The 23697-nt window shown below is 40.2% G+C and overlaps 1 long non-coding RNA gene across 1 annotated transcript; it reads right to left on the bottom strand.

The window, feature by feature from the left end:
- Positions 1 to 19308: 19308 nt before the first annotated feature.
- LOC134867033 (uncharacterized) lies at positions 19309 to 23476 on the bottom strand. The gene is made up of 3 exons (XR_010166108.1): positions 23422 to 23476; positions 22084 to 22214; positions 19309 to 19434 (listed from the first exon to the last, which is right to left on the bottom strand). It is a non-coding gene; the product is annotated as an uncharacterized LOC134867033 (long non-coding RNA).
- Positions 23477 to 23697: the final 221 nt, after the last annotated feature.

The raw sequence follows: 23697 nt of genomic DNA, 5'->3' as shown, positions 1-23697 counted from the left end.
CTAGAACGTATTTACGGCCAAAGAACTGTGTATGTTGGTTTGAGTCAAAATAAACTACAGTTTGCATGTTTGTAATGGAGTGTGTCACCAATAACATTCAGTGTTGACTGATGGCTTCATTTATCTTTAATGTTACAAACTGTAAACTCCACTTAGACAAATGTAAAATGTGTGGTATTGGGCTATATAAATAAACTTTGAAAAGGCAAAAGGATAAGTTCACAGAGAGGCAATCAGCACCACCATGGTCACCATTTTATCCCAACATCTTTTATATTTTGTATATTATTTAGATCGGTTTAGCTGTAAAACATGTTTAAAAAGTGCTGTATAAATATCCTACTTTTTTTGGTTAACACAATGGACCATACTGGACACAATAAACATATTTTAAGATGAATAAAATACTTGAATATAAAAAGGTGTTTAAATGCCAATATGAGTACTATACGTACACACACATTTAAAGGGTGACCGTGTTGGGGTCCAGGACAACGAGAGCGTTTTCGGCTTGATAGAATATGGAGATATTTTAATGTTAATCTGATTCAGACCGTCGTGTACATTTCCATATTATTACCCAAATGTATTCTTCTCGTGGAGGCTTTATTCAAGGTGACATTGTGTTCTGTACATTATGGTATGACAATATGCTGAATGTGATTACGTGGCACTTATTCAACTTGTCATTTCTCACAAGGGTTAAATAAATAAACTGAATTAAATGTGACTATTCTTCCCTCTCCAAAGGAAAACAAAAGCTGAGCCGCTGCTTTGCATATTCCCTGACACCTCTGGACTAACAGATGAGACGTGATTTAAATAAGAGCTTGCTTTCTTCACCTGTCGACCTCCTGTAAATATTATTTATGGCCTAAAACACATCTTTTAATTCCAGATATATATTTTTTGTGATAGTAAAGTGTCAGTGCTTGGACTTGGTACTGCCTTGTGGCCATTTTTCAAGACCACAATGAATATTCAAAAGATGTGCTTTAGAAAAGGGTGAAGAAAGAAAAGGGGGGAGTTAACATTAATTAATATTCCTTGCAGTAAAAATGAAAGCTCGGCCCGTGCTAATTTCAATAGACAATTAATCATGAGGCTCAGTAATTACACCGGGGAGTTTACAAATGATTTTTTTTAAGGGGGCAGAGTAAAGGAAAGGAGATAATCCCCTACCCATCACAATCACTGGCTTCCCACCAATCCCCGCAGAAAGAGCAATTAGAGCAAACAGCAGCATCGCAGTAATTGTGTACCAGGAGAAGATGAAGGCTGAATCTTAATTGCAGTGAATGAAGATCACTTGCTCTCACACCTGATTGTGCTGAGGGAAAAGATTCTGCAGGCCGGAGCAAGTCTGCACCACCTCCAGGTGCCGGAGTAAAAATAACCTGAGCAGAGGCTCCTGCTGCATGAGGGCGTGCACACATGACATTAGACGTCCGGAGCGCCCCATCCTACTTCTGTCACACCGAGGCTGCCATACATTCACAACTAAATCTCGCAGGGCATGTAACCATTATTTCACATCTTACAACATATTTTTATGTGGTTCAAATGACTCCTTTTGGCTTGTTTCTTGAGATCTGAGAAGGGGAAAAACTATGTTAGCAACTGTAATGAAGTGTAGTTTAATGGAACAGGAGGTATTTCCAGTTGGGTTTTTTTCAAAGTGAGCAGTAGCACTAATACCTGCAGCACAGCATGAAGGTTTTTTCACACTGAAAATGTTCCATATGATCATGAGACAGGGCAAGTGGGCATCCAGAGTCAGTAATATTTTCTGTGTTGCTAAGAGAGTGAACAAGCCTGAATACCAAGTGCATGAAAAATACAATTAAATGAAATTGAAAAAGAGGAATTTGGCTGAGAAATCCCTGACGTTCTCCAATTAACATTAAGTATTAGGTGTGTCAGAGTGCGAATACTGTTCAGGCTAGTCTCATAGGTCAGTCACATATTACCGTAAAGTTCCTAGTTCAATTCCAGCTGGGGGCCTTTAGTCACACACCACCTTTTCTTGTTTGAGTCTCCACTGTCATTTATCCTTTAAGTGTAAGTTATAACAAGTCATTTCTCTGCATGTGTGCTATTAAATATTTTTGAAGTTTGGAAATGCAGTGACGTTTTTTAGCACTTATTTAAATTGCTGGACTTACAGTATCTGGAACGTTACTGTTAACTTTGCACACTATGAACATGTGGCCATCGCAGAAAACCTTAATTCCTCTTGAAAATGAAAATATCACAGTTTTTTAGTAGTTTTGTATTTCATATTATTCATTGCTGCCCCCTCTTAGTCAATTAGTCGACCAATTTGTAGCTTGGACTTTGTCTCACCGACAATCATCTGATTGTTAGTCGACTAAGATTTTATTTTCTTGAAGACAGCCCTAATATTATCGATTGTTGTATTAACCTATTATGTTTATATTTATTTCAGGTCACATTTGAGTGCTCCTTGACTATCAGATAACATTATTTTAGTTTTAATCCCAAAAACATTTGCTGGTGTTCCTAATAAAGGAAAGGTCACCACAAACTGATCAGCAGAAATAATTGTGATCCAGGTAACTGCGTGTTTCAGTGTGTTTATGGTGAATCATAAGGGCTAACAACGAAAAATATTAAGTCGGTTCGTTCTAAAATGGTGTTGAAATATTATGCTGTCAGCACATTACCAAATCACCTCGTGACATACAGTCAGGGCACACAGCACGAGACCCCCGCCTTCATCCCAGTGTTGTTGCTGGCTGCCTCCTCACTCTGACCTGAGTCAGGAATCAACATCTGAGGGCCCAACCTTTAGTTAGTCATTTTGCGAGATTGCTTATTAATACATTGGTCGTTATTGTCCAAAACATACATCAATCTATTTATCAAAGCATAGAGCTAACAATCCATCAGTCCATTTTAAGAGAGTCCAAGCTTTCACCTCTCGTGTTTTGAGTCAGGAGGGAAATATGTCAGGACATGTTATGTTTGAATTGTGTGACTGCTTTGCTTTACAGCTCTCCAGTAAGTGCAGTGATTCAACACTTACTTAAACATGACAGCTGGATTACTGTGAATTTGAAAGTAAAACATTGTGCTTTTTAGTGAAACAGTTAGAGCCCACCTGAAACATCAGGATTTACCCGGTAACTATTCTGTTTATATTTAATATTCAGTCATCTCTGAAAACTTTCTGTTGTTTCTGCTAATAAAAACATTAAAACTGTAAAAATAAATGTAGGAAACCTTACAATCTCCATATTTCTCTGAATATGGACAGCCTGTAACCATACAGTTTATAATATTGTAAAATAATAAAAAGTGATCTTCATATCGTGTTGCTTTGGATTAGATGTGAAAAGCAAATACAGTTTTGATAGTGGTGAAGCAAATGCATATATCTGTGTCACAAAATCATACATTTAAATTAATTGTAATAATAGCTTTAGATATTATTTTCTGTGAAAGTCAATGAGCTATTTTAGATCGTCTCTGATGATGAACATACGCCCAAAAAGCAGATTATAAACACAGTAGGTCATATTATTATACCTATAGATACCAAGTATATCCCTGCCAAATAGAAATGGCGTAACATTTACACATGACCTGACTAATACAACCAGACACAAAACCCACCGGATCAAGTCTTTCCTGTGAAGGCATATCAGTTAAATTACTAGTACCGAATTAATCTCAGTTCTCTCGCTCAGATATGAGGAGACTACTGGGAAATGCAGGATTTTACTGATTTATTTAGAAGAAGTGAGTCCAGTCAGGAGAGCCTGATAATCGTTAAGAAATGAATTAGATCTGCAGTGAATGATCAGTGCCGCCTGTGATCTCAGTTTGTTCTGTAACAGGATACAAGGGCAGGCGAGCCAGAGCCTTGTGCGTTAACCCCGGCTTCCTGTGTAACAGTATAGCATTTCTGTTTAACTTTATAATCAGGGCTTTATTAATGCAATGCTTTTCTTCCGCCTAATAATGAAACAACACAAATAAAATAAATTGTGATCAATGGGGGCGAGCAGAGACAGATGAGGAGTCTGTCACACTGGGGATGATACCAATTTATCTCTTTAATGCATCTCCATGGGGTTCTCTCACTAAAGGATACAGATTACTGAACCCCTTGTCTCAGAGGGAAATGCGTGAGAAGAATCCATATAACATACAGAGACGGAGAGCCATTTTTTCATCTGGTATCATTCATGCTTCTTGGTCACTCTACAGAAAATGTAAAAATCCAGCAAACGTGTACACATATTCAGAGGACGATGTTTTCTTGCACTTAAAATTGCAATAATGAAAGCCAATTTACATAGCTGCAGATTGATATGCATGCATGTTTCTCATTTAATTTGGAAAGAATAGTACTTTACAAACTCTAAGTAAACCAGCATGAGGAGCATATCAAACTACATGGTATTTTTATTGTATGTTTTATGTTAGATAGAATTTTTGTCAGCCTTTTATAAAAGGGTATTATAAATAAGAATAAACCATTGAGGAAAAAGACACATCTGAGTAATCTGGAGCAACACAATCAGCAGCTTGGGGTTTTCCACTTCCTAGAAAGGATGAGCCATAAACAACAGAAGCCATAAACAACTGAAGCTTTGCAGCAGGGTGAGAGACAGAAACCTAACATGTGCTGGTGAATGAAGACAAGGCGAGGCACACCCCTGCCGTAAATAAGGAATTCCCTGCAGCTATGCTCACAAACCAGAAGGCAAAAGTCGACCAGGTCACTGTGCTGCGTCAGTAACTGAAAAAAACTAATAGCAGGGAAATATTTGAGGCAGTAGAAATGCAGTCCCTCTCTGCTCCAGGCATGAAGGAGAGCACTATTATCTCTATATGGAGGCTTTGATCCTAAACCTCCCCTTAACATATGATCATGTCGGGCAGGATCTGTCATGTGCGGCAACTTGGAACAAAAACTCCCCAGCCAAACATTTTCTATGTCAAATGTTCTCATGTAATGCCAAGTAAGTGTAAAATAAAGCAACCAGTTTATGTCTTCATATATATACATCTTTTTGTTCACGGTGTTTCTACATTTTCTGAGGGCAATGGCATTTCAGGAGGCCCAAGGTCAAATTTAGACTGGGTCATAAATTGTTTTGTTTGATGGCCTACATTTGCCTCAATAGCAGGGGGAAGGCCAAGCCCATAAAAACGTAAAAGACGAGCCGGCCGACTGTGGGCTTGGCTGCCATCATTGTTGTCCTGGGGACCACGAGATGCTCCCAGTGGAGGTTTCATGGTGAATAAAGACTGTTATGGCCCACTATTGGCATGCACAGAGGGCTCATGGAGATCATTACTGCCAGGGCTCAGTCAGAGGAGAAGTCACAATGGCAAACTCAAAGCTGAAGCCATTCCATTGTCAGCAGCAGAAAGGGGCTCGTCCCTAACAGAGGGCTGCATTTCTCTCTGCTGTGGGATTCAGGGGAGGCATTAAGGGAAACATAAAAAGCCATATCTTAGATTTATGAAAAGACGTTTTTCTGGTGCTGACTTTGATTTTTGCGATATAACTCTGTGTCAACATTGTTCTGTCCTTTGTGGCAATAATGGTCTGACTCTTAATTCTTCCATTAAAGCAGATTAATGTCCTTGACTTTATGTTTATTAGCTTTAAAATTAAACCTAACTAATAAAGGAGCACAGGTCAAACATTGGAGGTAATATACTAAATATAGTTTGAATGACACGACTGGAGGTATTTTCTTAACCAAATCATATTAAAAGACAAGTTTCCAATGAGTGTAAAATAGGTTACAAATATTTAGGTTTTAACAAAAGTTTGTCAAACAAGTAAAAAGTCGATTTGTTGGGAACTATTTTCAGCTGCGGGTGAATACACATTTTTTTTATTGACTTCTCAATAAAAGCAGCTTACTCTGGTTTCTCAGAAGTTGCATACCCAAGTTTTAATGACGGTTTTGGTATTTTCATGTGGTTTGTTGACAATGAGACAAATATGTGTGTGTGCAGACTAACCAAAACTCAAATAATTTAAACCAGGTGCCTCACAGGTCTAAATCATTCGTGACTACAGTAATATCTCGGTAACCTTTCAGCATAGCCAACGTTGAGAGGGTCTCTGTAAATCACTGCGGTAGGCAGTTTTCAGCGTTTGCTAATGGCACTTGCTGAGTAGATATTAACACGTGAGGAGCGGCTGTATTGGTTGTACCGAGAGGGGGGATTTGGGAATCCCTGGACAGGACCTCCATGTAGGCCTGTCTGGATAGGCCACACCTCGCTCCTCCAGCCACCTCCCCCCCCTTTCGTCTTCCTCACTCAGCTACATCTGCTCCTCATTAACACCATTATAATGAGCCGTTGCACCTGAGGTAAATAAAACTCTGGCTCTCGGTCTGCTCCCTCACATCCACGGACCCAACACTGGCACTCTGTATGTGAGCAGAGCTTGCTGCTGTTGTCAAAGCGGGCTTGGATGCCCCCCCTCGACCCGCCAGTTTTTTTTGTTTCTGAGAGGACATTAAATGTGGTCAGTGGAGGAGCTACTGGCTTCACATAAAACCCCCACAGGTTCTCCATTCACAGCCATGGCCACAAAGCGGATAATGAGTTCCATAAAACTGTCAGGAGGGAAGAATAAATGTGCATCGGATACACCAACCGTAATTCAGATGTGGCTCTAAGTAGCTGGAAGAATGATAAGAAATGGTTTTCTCTGGCATTGATCAGACCCCGCAGAAATGTTAGCGTGTTAAAGCCGTGCTAAGAGGCAGCAGTAAGTCTCCACCCTGAGAACGGTCGTGGCCTCTGGAGGTCTGGACTCCGGCCAGGACCAGCTCTCATTAATGTGAAGAAGGTAAATGCTCTTTCAACATGCAGGTAACATAGTCACTAATGCATTGGCCTTTAATTTTTTCCCCTCCAAATTGAACAGGACTGCAATTGTTTCATTTCGGGAAACGACCCACATGTAGTTGATGCCTGCAGCAACTGTTCCTGTGTGAGACTGATTAAATATATTCTCATTCTCACTTCATGCTCCAGTCATTAGTCCTGATATTTGCTTAAATACATTAAGACTAAGATAAATTACATGTACAATTCTTTACAATTTTATTATTCTAACATTAGCATTAATATGACATCCAAATAAAAATCCTCCCTTCCCACACCCAATCTGATTTAGTGGGACGTGAAGCAGTCGGCAACTTTGAACAACGCTGTTTTGACAAATGAACATGACATGCGGGGGGAAAATAATTTGACAGGTGACAAATGTTGAGCAGTGATACAATCTGAGAAGCAGGCCACCTGAAATATGACTCACTCTATTAAAATCATCGGAGGAGGATATTGAATAGTTCTTTAAAGACTTCACATTTCTGATAAGGTTTGTTTTCATTTGATTAAATGTTTTTATGACGATTACATTTAAGACAAATGCAAAGCCTTATGGTTATTGCTGCTGCATTTAAATAGTAGTTTGGCGTCTTGTGTGTTTGTTTGTTCGCGGGAAAACATTAATCCCTTTCTAGGATCATATTCAGAAATCCTGCAGGCAGATGATCAGTCCAATGAGATTTCTGTCATCACTGTGTTGCATAAATTTGAATGTTTGGATGAAAAATGTCAAACAATGGTGGAATAACACTGAAGACATGCACACGATAACTGTAGCATTAAGTGGAAATACTCAAGTAATAACACAATTTAAGTTCTTTCCATTTAATGCTCCTTATTACTACAACTCCATTACAATTCAGGGGGACATATTGTACATTTTACTACAGCTATAGATATTTCTACGTCTGCAGCTTCAGAGAATTAATCAACAAAATTATAATAATGTACTATTGTAGGTATGAAAATGCTCCTGCTTTAGAGATGCAAACAGTTATACATCATTAATACAAGTAATATAATATATATTATTCTGAATTATTCTCTGATATTCTGGGTTATGAGGTCTTTTATATTTACTAGGTATGTAGTCATATAAAGATGTGTTACAGGGTACATTTATACTATAATACTACTTTTACTTCAGTTAAAGATCCGACAAGAAATGCTTTGCTTATCTTGCTGGGCCTAATATAACTTGAGCTGGTGCTCACTGGAAAATGTAATGCATAATTGAATTCATAAAATACCATGAAATTGTTGTGGTGTCACTGCATGGCTATGTTTTTGTTTCAGTAATTACCAGAACATGCTCGCTCTGCCAGACGGGGAATTTCCTGCAGCTGCTGTTTGTCCGCAGCAGTCGGCTCACAGTTGACCTGCAGACAGACAAACATCTGGGACAGGAAAAGGTAAAGTGTGCAGATTAAACACACTGAACTCAGAGCTCCGACTGTGTGGAGAGATGACCGTACATCTAATAATGAATTGGATCATCATAGCATGCTGGGTCCAACACCATTGTTTGTTTTGGATGTTCATTTATGGTAGTAGTCAAGGAGTCCCCTTTCTTTAGAAACAGAGCTGTACTTGTTCTTGGAAAATGTAACCAAGATGTATTTTTCAATACTTTAACTAATACTTACATAAACTACAAAAATAACTGTAAAGAAATTCATAACAGAAATAAGATTTGTCATTTGGGTTTCTTTTTATTATAACAGACTTAAAATGTATATTTCATTTGGAGAGGTATTGAAGTATGATTTATGACCCCATGAGTTTAACAAACTTTCTAACTTTTATTCACAGACTTTTCACTCCAACACAAACACAGCAGTCATGCTCAGTGAAGGTCAGATGTTTTCATTCCCTGCATTTTAAGAAGTTGCAGCAAATACTCCCAGGATCGCTCAAACTTTAAAAACAAATGATTTCAACTATACATTCCTGTATACTGTACGTATGTATGAATGTTTACATATCACATAGAGAGGAAGGTAGAAGTGTAATCTAAAATCTAAAGTATTGGCGCTTTATAAGCACTTTAAAGCTTCATGAATGCCTGCAGTACTTTACCTTCAGTACTCTTCCTGAGGGTGCACTGAGGGGAAAGGAGGAAGACTTTTAAAGAAACAAAACAAACTTGGACAAATGAAATGTTTTCAGCGAGAGGCTCATCTTTCAAAAACAGACATGTAAGTCTAGAAGTCACATGCCAAATTCAATTCCCTACACAGAAAGCAAGGGATTTCACCTAAGCATATTGACTATGCTTTTACCTAGATGGTAACAAATGTGAACCATTCACTTGTTACTGTGAGTATTATGTACTTTTTCGAGCAGAAGTACTACACACAAGGACGTGATTAAGTGAAAGTCCTGCTCCGGTCTTCTTAGATGTTATGTTCCCTGATGATTCCAAATAAAACTAAATGTATTCAATGACAACGTTTTTGCTTCCATTGAGCTCACATCACTTCTCTCCTTTTCTTTGGTTTCTTTAAAGTTTTCTTCTTTTAGGAGGAGCGCTGACCTTAAAGCACACAGCACATCTACACGTTAGGTTAAAGAAATCCCTTGATCTGTTAAATGTTAATTGTATGCTCCATAAACAAATTTCCTTTTATACATACAGTATTTGTTGTGACTTTCCCCTCTCTGCATCTTCTGATAATGTGGGTAACAATAACTAGAGTCATGCAAACATTTTTATTGGTTACATGTGTTCACTGCCTAATTATCTTTTATGCCTTGGTTTCTTTTTCCTTTTTTTGTCTTTGTTTTTTCAGAAGCTGGTGATTTACTGTTCATGAATTTATGCAACAAGGGAAAGCAGCCAGTACTGGAGGCGATAACTCACAGGCCAAAAGTCGGCCTTATTTACATTGTACACAATGCTATCCTGATTTCTCATTTTGTTTTAAAGCCTGGTGTGTAAATCTTCACAGGAATACGCGAGGCTACACACTCGGTACTAGCCAACAAGGAACATCTCCGCTATCTATTTCCTCTGCCTCTTTCAGGGCATTTCTGATGATATCATGCATATTTGCTATTGAGAGGATCATATGCCATTAAATTCATAATCATTATGAGGTATACCTTAAAATATATTACTTTAAATGTCGATTTTAGCTGCGTTTGCTTAAGTTTGACCAGCGGATCTTTGATATCTATTGCAAATTTACTCACTGAAGTAAAATGTGATGCAGTGGAATCACTTTAGTTTTTATTACTGTTGTTTTGTGTGTATTTCAGTGACGTTGGCATCGCAGATCGTACAGTGTGGGAGTATCACTGAAGACACTTTTCTGAGGTTAATGGATAAGCTTAAGGTCTCTCTCCCCCAAATGTTATTTTTATGGCCGACTTTGGCAGGGTGCCTTTTGTTTCATTAGACTGTGTCTCTATCATTTATGCATTGATGGGAACACAAGGTTTTGGGGTTAGAGACACATTCTCTAAATGGTATCTCGCTCATTCAGCCACAGGGCAAGGCTAATGGAATCCGCTGATCCCCACTGCTCTAAATGGCTCGGGGAAAGGAAAGAGAGCGGCCCAAATTCTATTTGAAATTCTGCACACAAATATTGCCAGAAGTAATGCATTAAATATTTTATATCCCAAATATTTGATGGCTATCTATAAACTTCATTACAGCTTTCATCGATCTATAAAAGTATCTTTCAGTTTGTTTGCATTTTCATCTGCAATGAATTCTCGGTTTCCACAGGCTATGAAAGAAAAGCGTGGATGTGTTACGTATCTTATATTGATTGGGTTTGCTTATTTAATTCAATTGCTGCATATCCTTACTTGCAGGGGCAGTGAAAATCGTTTGAGAATCAATGGGCGGAAGCAAGCAAGACAAAAATAATTGACTGTTTTCAAACTCCTGCAGGCAGCAAAATAACTAACCAAAACAGCTCCCAGGGATGTCTGAAATTGGTTTTGCAAATCCTTCAGCCACATATCTAAAGCAAGAAAAATGGTAATATAGGAATCCATTTCAAACTCTGCAGTGCACAGGAAGTTTATTTCAGCTTTTTTTTTAATGTTCTGACACTTATTCTGATATACACTATGCTAATGGTCAGGAGGTAATGCCTCAGCTAAAGGGGGAGGCAGGGTGTGTGGTTTTATCTTGACTTGTTTTGCGGGTGTATGAACCAGATGCGGTGAGGTGGAGCTCTCCCCCATGGAGCTGCCTCCCTGGGTGCCTGGAGGTCCACTTCCAATCTATTTGCTGTAATTGCCGTCAGAGTGTACACCTTGGAGTCCTCTAATTCCCTCTTTTATTTCAGCCACCATGAGGGAGACCATCTGTCCTCCTGCCTGCACTTCCCCCACCCTTTGGCGTCAGGTCTCACACACACACACACACACACACACACACACACACACACACACACACACACACACACACACACACACACACACACACACACACACACACACACACACACACACACACACACACACACACACACACACACACACACACACACACACACACACACACACACACACACACACACACACACACACACACACACACACACACACACACACACACACACACACACACACACACACACACACACACACACACACACACTTCTGTCTGAGACACCAGGGCTTTGATACATCACACCTTGGTGCAGCCAGCATCACATGACTGCAGAGCAGAGGACATGAGCGTGCTTTTACGAGGTGCTAGTGAGGATGACCACGGCGCTCTCACATAAAAGGAAAAAGTTGTCAGAATAATGAAAGTAAAGGGACACAGCTTCCCATCTGCTGACTTGTTTTATTCATTCAGTTTTCCAGAAATCTGAGATGCTAACCCCCTCTCTCTCTCCCTCACACTAAAACTGGGATTCATTGCTGATCACGAGCCGGCCTTCTTTCCCTTTAAGATTTAGGTTATATTATTGCTACCTGCTTTAATTTCCTCCAGTCCTGCCCCCTGGGAGAGCCGACTGAAGCTGTTGTTAGAGGTCACTACAGCCCGTGTTTTCTCCTGAGGTGGTCACATTTTGTTTTAGAGACTACAGCTTTGTTCCAGACCACAAGTGACAGGCCGGGCTTGACCCCGGCGCCTCGACAGGACAGGTGCTGTGCAGGTGCACACCTTTACATGAGCTTTATATCTGGCTTTTGTCCACAGCATCTCTGCTCCAACACATTCTCCTCGCTGTTTGCCTCACAGCATCTGAAAAACTGTCTTATCTAAGCATTAGTTTCCATTATTTTTGATCAAAAGTGGTTTGGGGTTGAGCTGGAAATGTTAATAAAACAGTATTAATACAAAGAGAAGCAAGCAGCAGGTCCCCGAAACGGAATAATAAGTGACATTTTCGGCATCTGTCTCACTGCGTCCGTGCTCTCTCACTGCGTCTTTGTTTGTGGTTTTCTAGTCTGCAGCCACAGTGTCTGGGGCGCGACTGATTTAAATACCATCCCATCTCATTAACATGCACAGATAGAGCTGCGAGGGCCAATTACATTCATCTTGTCAGGTGGCTGGGCTTCCAAGTCGTTAATATTTTATGGCAACACGCTCCCCCAGCCGCAGCAGCAACACACCAGTGCTCTTACATTATTCCACAGTTCGGGACACGAGATCAGAAACATCCCCCTGAATACACACTCTTCTGGCTCATGACAATATAATCACGGAACATGAGTAAAGGGGGAAATCGTGAAAATGTTTATGTTGAATTTATGATAACCGATGACTATAAGGCAGGGAATGATTTTTTATTTCAAGTGACTCCAGTAAGTGTTGGAAGATTTGAGAGATGAGTGGACTTTAAATTCAAAAGGCTATTGGTGTTGTTTACCTTTCCAAAGCATGAGTCAAATGCTAAAGGATATCCTCCAATTGTAAATATTTTTGGAACAATTTTGGATGTCGTCAGCTATTTGAGATCTCCCACACATTTATGTCATTTCTCTGCTTGAGTCGATCGGTAGAAATAATCAGTCCTAGTATACAGTATATATTATATAAATGTATGAATCATGCTATTTGAGGGTAAAGGTGTTCCTGAACTACTGAACTAGATGCTAAATGATTGTAAAATACTGTTCATCATTGTTCTCATTATAATCAGTAATGTAATCAGAACCAACAGACGCAAAGAGTGGTAGAAACATGTGTCTCACATACACAGTAAACACATATTGGAAGAGTTTTGTCCCTCCTTTTTCCAAACACAGTCAAACATGACTGCAGCCTTCAGTTACATGCTTGAGGAAGGAATTGAAGTAAAATAATCTAAGAAAAATCTATGGCTGAGCTACTGTAATTCCTTTAATGACTTTTTTAATAAAAGTGTCTAGTCTTCAGAAAAACTGGCTGCAGTTTGGTTCCTCTATGCTCCACAGAGCAAGAAGGCCTGAGGAGACAAGTGCAACACATTTCTGACTGGTAACAGCAGCACTACAGCGACTCGCCTCCTGGCTCTGTGGCAATACGCACAGAGATTGATGTGTGTTCCTGACAAATAGCCAGGACGGCCATTTATATGGAGAGATGCTGCTTGCCAATGTGAGGGGAAGAGTCACTTAGCAGAACAATTTCCTCACACAGCATGGTCCTCTCGCTTCATCTTGCCAGCAAAAATTATATTCAGAGGAATTGCCTTGCTTTCAAACTGTACTGGTTTGTATCTTATTATATCTCAGATCCAGTTTGACAACAAAAGCAGGGGAGAAGAAAGGATCTGTCCCTGAGTTGATAAATCCTATGATAAATAATATGACAGTATGCAAACTGTTGCTGTATGCTAACATTATGTGTGTCTGAGTCACAAGGTAATAATGTTTATGGACATCCAAACTGTTTTATTTGACTTAAAATAGATTTCCTCATTACATTGTTTTAATTATTCTATTAAACAGGTTAAACAAAAAAAAGGAAAGTAATAGCTTCTGAAATCTAAAAATAATGAGACCTGTGCACGAAGGCGTTAGATTAATTTAATTTCCGTGGGATCACGTGACGCCCAGAATATATTGACATTTTGGGCTGCTGTAATTAGATTGCATGGCAGACAGCATAAGTGTGAATGGTGCAGATTTGTGATAAATAATTGTTTATTAATATCGCGTCTGAATGCTGCAAATGAATGTACACTCCGGTGAGCACTGCAGTAAACATGATCTATTTCAATTCAGTAGATTTTTTCTCAGTGCTTGCATCCATGTTTTTGTTCATAGATCCTTATTTGAGCATAAGAACCACTTTTACATTTGTAATGAAATACTTTCGCAATGTTTCTCTCTAGTGTCATTATTACTCCCAAACTACTCAGGTACAAATAAAAGAAATATAATAAAGAGTAATAACAGCCAAATCTTCTGAACATTACTCATGTCTCTTATCTGTTGTGTCATAGCAGGGCATTTCCTCATATCTCATTTCTCAAACAGCCAGAATAACTAAAGCGTGAGGTGTGAGCTGCTCCACATTTTGCATATCAACCATCTTCCTGCTGACAAATGTTAGCTTTAATAAACCCACAGAGCGGAGACGGGGACCGGGAGGGAAGCCCACCAGGACAGGACTGGAGCCGAGACAATTTACCAGGAAATGAAAAAGTTGAATTGTCTGCGGGAAATTTCAAAATCATCATAATCATTTGTCAAAGCGAGATCTATATCTTCATTTCTGCTCAGATTGTATATCTGGTGCAACTAGCACTCATTGTTTCAGAACTTTTTAGATGACGCTACTGAAGTATTATGTCATGCCCTTATAGCTTTGTGTAGTAAACAGTCAACTGTCAACGATCTCTACATTAGAACCAGGGACTGTGTGCAGCACATGCAGGCGTAAAGCACTTGGTATGGGGGGAATGAAGTGCTTAAGACCATGCGAACGACTTCAGTATGTGTGAAATGTTCACATGTAACCCGGTCTGTATCCTCAGCAGTTTGCATAGGTTTTACAGTCTAACCAAAGGGAAGAAGACTTTACCTAAATTATGTTTATGAAAGCACACGTCAAGGTTTTACCTAGTATAATGGTAAATGGACTGTACTTATATAGCCTTTAATCAAGTCTTTACAAGCCCTCAAAGCGCTTTACATACTACAAGTCATTCACCCTTTCACACCTCATTCATACGGAGCAGTGCCTTTTACTCTGGGAACTAACATTCACACACAGTTGGCCATGCTATCGGGAGCAACTCAGGGTTAATAATAAAAATAATAATTATAATAATACTTATATTTATAAAAGGCACCTTTCAATGCTCTCAAGGTAGTCATACAAGGTACACAAAAAAAAGACAATATAATCAATAAAAACAGAGGACGTTTGATGTGATCAGGTTGGATTTGCCAGTGTGAAGAGATATCTTTTGAGACGTGATTTATAATATTCCGGATGTCCAAAGGGAGGGTGTTCCAAGTGCCCAAGGATACATCGACATGTTCCCTTGTCAAGTGTGTTCAGCTAATATGGTGGTTAGCTTAGCACAAAGCCTCCTGTAAATCATGTGTTGTTTTTAATTTGTTTGTTGGCGAGCTGTGTCCAGTCTTTATTAAGCTAAGCGAGCGTCATTGTAACAAAGACACAGACATGACAGTGGCATCAATCACCTTGTGTGTATTTTCTCGCATGTCTATTGAACTATTGCTGAATATTTCTAGTCTAGTCAGTGGAAATATTTCTTCTTTTTTGTCGACAGAATTGCCAACATCTGGGAGATTATGAAAATAGCCCTCTTTAAAGACCAAAAAACCACTAGGGTTAGTAGGTAGCGTTACCGAATCATGTTACAGATGCGGTAAATCACAAATAAGGCTGACTGTTTGGCTGCTCATCAAAACAGCCTGCCAACACAGAGAATGCTGGCCTGGTTCAGTTAAGAGTCTGTTATTAGGACTTGCTGACCAAATGGCCCTGAGCCATGAGCCCAAGCAGCTTTCCCTCCATTTCTGCACACCAGGTCCTCTTCTTTTAATTGCCATAATGTAGTAATGTGCTGAGTGTCTGATGTGTGAGCCATCTGCGCTCCTGCTGCAGCCACACGCCTCCAGTACAAAACTTTAGAAAGGTAACTGACACTGTTGTAAAAAGTAACAACTATTAGCGGACTGAGAGCATGTTTAATACAAAAACAGGGTTATAAATGCATATTTGAGAGAAACTGGCTTTATAAAAAGAGGTAAAGAGGCTTTAAATCATAGACTAAGCTACTGTGAGGGTAATTTAGAAAGGATATAACGACTGCCTCTTTAAACAAGCTATTCTTAGGTGAAGCACAGACAGTAAACAGGTTCAAACATTTGGAGAAGATGGTGCTATGTTAGCCCACAACAAAATAATCAAATCAGAGAGGATGCAAAGTGGGTGGAATTTGATTTCTGTTATTAATTAAAACCTGATATCATCAACCCCGGCACAGCGTCCCGACACCTCCAGAGCACAGCGAGCTGGGAGGAGACCCCATGATGAGAGAGAAAATACAATTCCCACCAACTACCTCCTGCTGTCGTCCCTCACCCACTGAGCTGAGGAGGCGGCCTATTAGAGGGCGACGTGCCAGGACAGACTGCTCTTCAAAATGATCTCTGACAACAACATGCTGTGCATAAATCCTCTCATTAGGAAACAACCAGTTCGGGATGTTGGCTTTTATTGAACTGGGAACAATTGAAAACTGAGAAGGTGAAGAATTCTTCCAATTTATAACCATAGTACACACTGCATAAAAACACAGCTTAACTCTCAGGATACACGTAACAGCAAAAATATACATTCCCTGAACAACACAGACTTGCTGGCCATTTTAGTTGCAGCATCACATTTTCCGTCCTCCTGTGGCTAGTTATATTGTTTTCTGTGGACTTCAGTAAAATATTCTAAACGGGATGCATTGTTTCTACTCATCCTCCAATATGTCTGCCTCAAGAAAAGACAATTGTTGTGGCTCGCCTTTAATTGCTCCATCTGTAGCCCATCGGGACGCCATCGCCGCCTCAGATGCTTTCTCTCATACATACAGTAGCATTCAGACGCAGAGCAGCAAACTGCAGCAGTGCACAATAATGCAAATACTTAATTCTGTAGTATATATAGTTTTGCACATAATGATGACTGTGGATTATATTCACATCTCTGCCATCAAAGAAAGAAAGGGATCTCTGAATATCCAGTATGAACAAGAGGAAGGATCAAAGCAAGCTAAATCTGTTCAGTGCTAACAGTTGCTTTGAGATAACGGACCATGTTTTAGGATATTCTTCAAAAAGCCCGAACCTATCCTAAAATGCATAAACAGTGTTGAGTCTTCTGTCATTGGCTGCATGTGTGCACAGGGAGAGACTAATTCATCAGTAGCTAGGAAATTGCAGGTATTGTCAAAGTGGGGTCATGTCAATATTACATGTGTCCACCAGAGAGCACTGACAAGTTGATGTGTTTATGTTTCCAAAAAAGATCAGCCACCACATCCCTATTAGATTTTAAATCCAAAATATTAATTTTAAAAAGTCGGGATGTTGAGAACATATCTCATTAAAGGTTGTTGAAAATATTGGCAACACATCCTTGGCAGACAATTGACTTTGAGTAGGGGGCAGGTTATACACAATTTCTGCCCCCTTTTCTTCTTTTTCATCGTCAGTGGTGTGTTGTTAAGTGTAGCAGATTTTGGGTAACATTTTGGGATTGCGAGAAAGGTTGAATTAATTAAAGGGCTTCTCACGCCCACAAAAACGAAGGTTAATTGTGCCCTGATTTTCCGCAGACGTTTCTTACTGTAACATTTTCTTTTCAACAGTGCATGAACACTGATTATCTCAGACATCGATAGCTGCTGTGGAAACGACTTGATTATCACCTCGTTTTGACAGGATGAATGTATTATCAAAGGCAATTAAGGTGTCGCCAGTGTTTGCACAGAGAGATGGATGATGCTTTGATGATCCTGATGAAAAGCTATACACTGACCCAGAGTGAACTGTCGTCCCAGTTATTTGACAAATATTCACACATGTTTTTGTTCTGTCTGATTTATTGACAAAAAGATGACCATATTCTACTTTTTTGGGTTGAAATTGAAGTAAACGTCCTATTATGCAGGTGATTATTGTTATCAGCATGAATTAAATAGGTTTACGTTACAATTTGTGAAATATTATGTCATATATTCATACACACATAGGACAAAAACAGTAAAGAGTTTCTAAGAGGAAAAAAAGGCATTTTAAAACTTGCATCCTGATTGGCTGCAGACATACACACCCATATGTTCTTTCAAGGGGGGGAAGCATTTCCTCAAGGCTTTCTCATGTAAGTACAGCATGTCTCCCATGACTTTATTTACAGTCAAGAACTCTTAAGCGTGTGCATTAGTGCAGGAGATTTATCACTCAAGCCCGTTTCATTTGAGAGGAGCTGTAACTCTCCGGCTCTGTGCTCTGTAATAAGAGTGCAGAAAAATGTACACTAATGCAACCATCAGAGGAGCTCCTATGAAATCTGCGCTAATCTGAATGTCTGGTGACGGCTGGTGTGGAAGGGAAGTGCAGAGTAATGGCATTGGTAATTGGGAAAATAGGTCACCTGGGATATGAGGTGTTTGCAGGTGGAGTTAATGGAGGATTGCTTTAGTTAAGGCTAAAATGAATCAGCGATAATGTGTTTTAAATACGTACGGCCATGCTGTCACTACAGCTCCAACAACCTGGACTGATAGGTTTACACACCTGACAGATTGAGGTCATGGCGTTAAAACTAATACGTCTTATATCCTAATGGAATTTTGCTTCACATCTAAATCTCATGTAGGAAATGAGATGAATCCAGTTACCTGGTTGCTTATAAAAGAGGATATTTAGTGAGTGTTTATCGCCGGCCCTGTGAGCATGTTGTGGTTAATTATTATTTACACAGGAATTCCCTGCATCCAGTCACGACCCCCAACCGAAACACAATGACACACACACACACACACACACACACACACACACACACACACACACACACACACACACACACACACACACACACACACACACACACACACACACACACACACACACACACACACACACACACACACACACACACACACACACACACACACACACACACACACACACACACACACACACACACACACACACACACACACACACACACACACACACACACACACACACACACACACACACACACACACACACACACACACACACACACACACACACTACATTGAATGCAGCTGCATCTCCCAGAGGGGAAAGGGTAATTTGTCCAACTCAGAAATAAGGGTCTCTCCATTTCTCTCAGCAGGATGATGAAAAACATGAAACCGTGCTGCTAATGAAAAGAACACTCAGGATGTGTATTATTATTCCATCAGTCTCACCTAGTGAGCCCTGGCCCGGGTCCACGCCAGAGGAAAGGGCCACAGCTTTTCCACCCTCTCCTTTCAGAGCGATCTCGTGGTAGGCTGCCACTTGCAGATTTCCTCTTCATTCATTCCACAGGAATTTGGCTGCCATTTCCTGAGCAGAGGAGAAGGTTTGACTGGCTTCGTGCAGGGCCAAGCTGGTATTTATCTAACCACACACTGGGTTTGATTCATGTGAAACAAGCACGCCCTGTAAACAGTCTCATTACTGAACTCCAACACTTCATTACTCAACAGGCCAAGTCACAGGCTGGAGGGAGAGCCTGAAATGGTGTAAAGCGTGGTTTGAACACATTTGCCACCAAAACCTCTACGAGGGGACTGATGGATTTATCTCTGATGTAATATGATGCTATCCTTCGATTGATGTGGTTAACTCTGGCTGGATGATCCTTAAACGAGCAAAGTTAAAAGTAGCTGCTGCGTGACTCAGCCTTTATGCAGACAACAGGATTTCACTGTGCAGCATTTAGCTCGGTTATCACTCTACTAATTATTGGCAGAAGACAAAACTGACGAAAAAAATGGAGGATCTAATCCTAACCACGGTGTCCAGGACGTCTAATGATGCTGTTGTTTGGTCCAACCTGAAGCACTTACACCGGCACATTGTATAACATATCCCCCCGCTGCAGCACTGCTAACCTTATATCCTCATTTGCCTTCCGCTAGCACCGTCACATGACAATTTGCACTACAACAAATCAATGTAATGTAATCTAATACTTAATTTGATTTAATTGCGACCAAAACAGACATATTCATTGCCTCCTAACCGCATTACGTTTATCACACTGGGAATCACAAATTATTTCCTAATATCCTCTGTCATTTAATCTCTTGCGTGTGCACAACAGGAATCTAGGAGGGGAATCATTGCCCTTCTAAATCTATTTGTCGCACCTTTCAAACTCACAGCGCTCCTCACTGTGGGTCACCTGTAATTTGTAATGTTAAATAAAGGGCAATTCATTTCCTGCAGGGCTGAGCAGTAACCCAGACTAATACTGAATCAGCCACAGATTCAAATTCATTACACTCAAGGTGCCGGGCTGCTTCTGTCTGTACCTGAACGCAGCCATGAATACTGCAGCAGTCGAGACGAGAGCTACAGCAAAACTCTTTATATCAAATCACAGGATGCAGTCAATAAAAAGCAGAGGAATTAATGTGTGAGAGATAACATCTGTCAACAGACTGTGGCTTTTTATTTACAACTGATTATATTGATGACCGCTGTATTTTTGTTTCTGAAGTTGACATACTTTGTAATTGTTCCTGGTTACAGTAGAACCATTCAAATTGAGGGCCTGGACAAGACTTAAAAAAGAGAGCGTATTGTGATGATTTAAGAAAGGCTTAGGGTCACAGTTGTAGCTCCACCTCTCCCAACATTATGCTTCTTACATGTAAAATAATCCAGATATATTGTATAACACATGACATGGACCATCCAGCTGCACAATTGAGTCCTTTTCTCTTGATAGTTATGTACATTTTTATATTCACTCTTCCTCCTTCTGACCAGATATTCCCATCCAAACCTTTGACTATCAAACTAAAATATACCTGCTGTGTTTTTCCACGTAGCAGTGTGTCTGAGCAGAGCTTCGGAGAGTCTTTGAGGAATGAGTGTCCAGTAGGATCTGGCCATAGTGCATGCCCCGCTGCAGAGCAGGGGCTGTGTTGCTGTCTGGTTGTATTCACCTGAGCCAAACAAATGGTTGTGTCAAGCTATCTCTGTTCATATACCCCTCTAGTGCAGAAAGCTCAATTTTTCAGCTGGAAGCGGCTGGCAAACGACTATGGAGGGAGGTGCGTGACCCTGATGACTTCAGTGGCACTGCAACCAACTGCGAGACAGAAATTGATTTTGAAAATTCAGAACCAGAAACTGTGAGGTGTTTCCCAGGAGCCCTGTGATCTGATAAAGGACTACAACATGTCCAAAATATCAAAACACCTTGGATACAAAATATAATATCTAATAAATATCCAGATTTTTTTGGCTTGTAGGCTTTTGTCATTTTTGCATATGCACTGATTTAATGGGACAGACTCACACTACAGCTAGTTTGAATATTTACTAATGAGTACAAACACAGAGTTTGTAAAAGCAGTTCTGAGTTCTCCTGATGTAAAGCTTCCTAAACTCAGACGGACATTGACCCTTCACTTCAGCAGGAGTGGAGGTTGGAGTCTTTAAATGCTTGAGGCCGTGGAGCAACACTTGCCCGTGCCAAGGCAAACTACAGTGTTGCTTCTGTTAATGTAGCACAGAAATGATTATGACAGGCTTCATCAGTCCCTCTGATCTCGCAGAAAGGCTGCATTTAGCGTGGAGTGTCGAGTGGTTTGCAAAAAAATGTTCTCGACTCTCCAGCTTTCTATTTCCAGCTGGGATCAGAGAGGCGTTTTTCTGCCCCGTGTTTACAGTTCTGCTCCCGGCAAGAAGAGGTCGGTGAGCAGAAGGAGTGATAGGAACACAAGTAGCTATGTAATCAGATGAACTGAGAATAAACAAGTGTGCTTGTGGGAAAACTCGACATCATATGTTAAGATATTAGGGTTCATTGGTACTTGTAACTGGCCCTTAATCCCTAAAAAGTAAATGCTTAAAAGACCATACTGACAACAATTTATGTCCGGGATTTTACATTCGGTTTGTGTTTACTAGACTGAAGATGTTAAGACAACACACATGCCAAGAACTAGATGTGTATTTTAGTGACCACATTCCTACCTCTGCTTGTCTTTCTCTGTTTCCAGATGCCTCTGTGCCCGTCCAGCAGGAGGAGCTGTTTCTGCAGGACTTCAGCTTCATTGTCATGGCCAGCCTCAGTCTGCAGTCATCTGCTGGGCTTCCTTGACAGCCTTAAATCACACAGAGACATATAGAGAAGTTTCTGCATTCCACAAATGTTGTACTCTCCTGCTGCGAACATGCTGAATGTTTCACGGCACGCATAAGAACAGAGAAATCCTTCATGATAGAGAGTTAACAGTATTTACACCGATAAGCGGACACAGCTTGTGGCAGCATTCTTTTGTAAGAGAGAATTTGCACTTCCCACTTTTGCAGATTGCAGAATGATCAATGTGTTATCAAATGTTCTGTTTTGTCAGTTTGCCTATTTCTTAGTATCAGATGGTCCGTTTAAAGCTGCAGTTAATGCATTTAAAGCTGTGAGGCAACTCAATCCCCCCACTAGGTGGTGCTATAAGAGGAGATTTGGATATGCTATCATCCAGATGAATGGCTGGAATTGTATAAATGTATTTAATGTGCTCTCTTTACAGACTACTGCAGGATGCATGCCATATGATATGTGTCAGATTGGACCCAGATGAGGACTGTGTCAAACTTTATTTTATTCTTTAGCACAACCATCTTCCTGCCTTCCAGAGACTTCATGCACGGTAGGAACAAAGGCAGATGAGCAGCCTTTTTGTCCGATGAACAACAACAACATTTACTGCCTCTGAAGGACAGGATACACACAGCACAGGGAGCAAACAGTGAAACTGGGCTGAGTGGTGCTGCTGGGGAACAATGCAGGAGGGCGGCAGCCAGGTTTTATGGTCTAAGATCCTGCTCCCAACCCCCACCACCAGGTCCCTCTTCCTTCCTGCAACGTACTGTAGTTTACACTTGAGCCACTATGAGCCACGTTTGCTGAAAGAAGCGAGGCAGCACAATGAAACAATGACAGAGAGGTGCCAGCACATTCTCTCACCTCCAGCATTAATTCAAACCTTTATGTCCCTGTGTGCGGTATTCATGAGATGTTTTTTTGGATAGATGGATAGTCTTAAAGGAATCATTTTAATTCCTTAAACTCAAAGATTTACTGTAAGAAGAGGCTCTGTTTTACACAATTCATTAAACAAACGGTATAATCGACTTATTCTCAACAAAATTGAACAGTTTGAGAATAAAAAGCCTGTATTTCGTCACATGCATTGATTTTTCCGTCACATGCTCTGCTTGAGTCCAAAATGTACATTTAAGACTGAAAAATAGGTGTTTCCAGATAAAGCAAAATATAACAAATGAGCAATACAGATATGATTTAATTACCACAGTTTTGACCCCGTTCTCTGGCAGACCACCTCGACCTCTGTCACAATTTCCTGAAAACATACACAAAAATAAAGGGAAGTTGTTAGGGAAGTATTGTTGTTAACCGTTATTTAAAAGTGATTCACTATTTAAAAGAAACAGTCAACAGATATTGATGAAGTAGAAATACAGCAAAAAAATAAATAATACTTTTGACAGCAGTGGTTTTTGTGGTCAAAGACTGAGAAAAATCAAGATTGACCGAGGCTTTACATCCCACTCACAATACACACA

Source organism: Eleginops maclovinus, chromosome 7 (assembly GCF_036324505.1).
Source record: "Eleginops maclovinus isolate JMC-PN-2008 ecotype Puerto Natales chromosome 7, JC_Emac_rtc_rv5, whole genome shotgun sequence".
NCBI classification, from domain to species: Eukaryota; Metazoa; Chordata; class Actinopteri; order Perciformes; family Eleginopidae; genus Eleginops; species Eleginops maclovinus.
The sequence above is the reverse complement of the archived record's forward strand: the minus strand, read 5'-3'. Positions and strand labels throughout refer to the sequence as shown.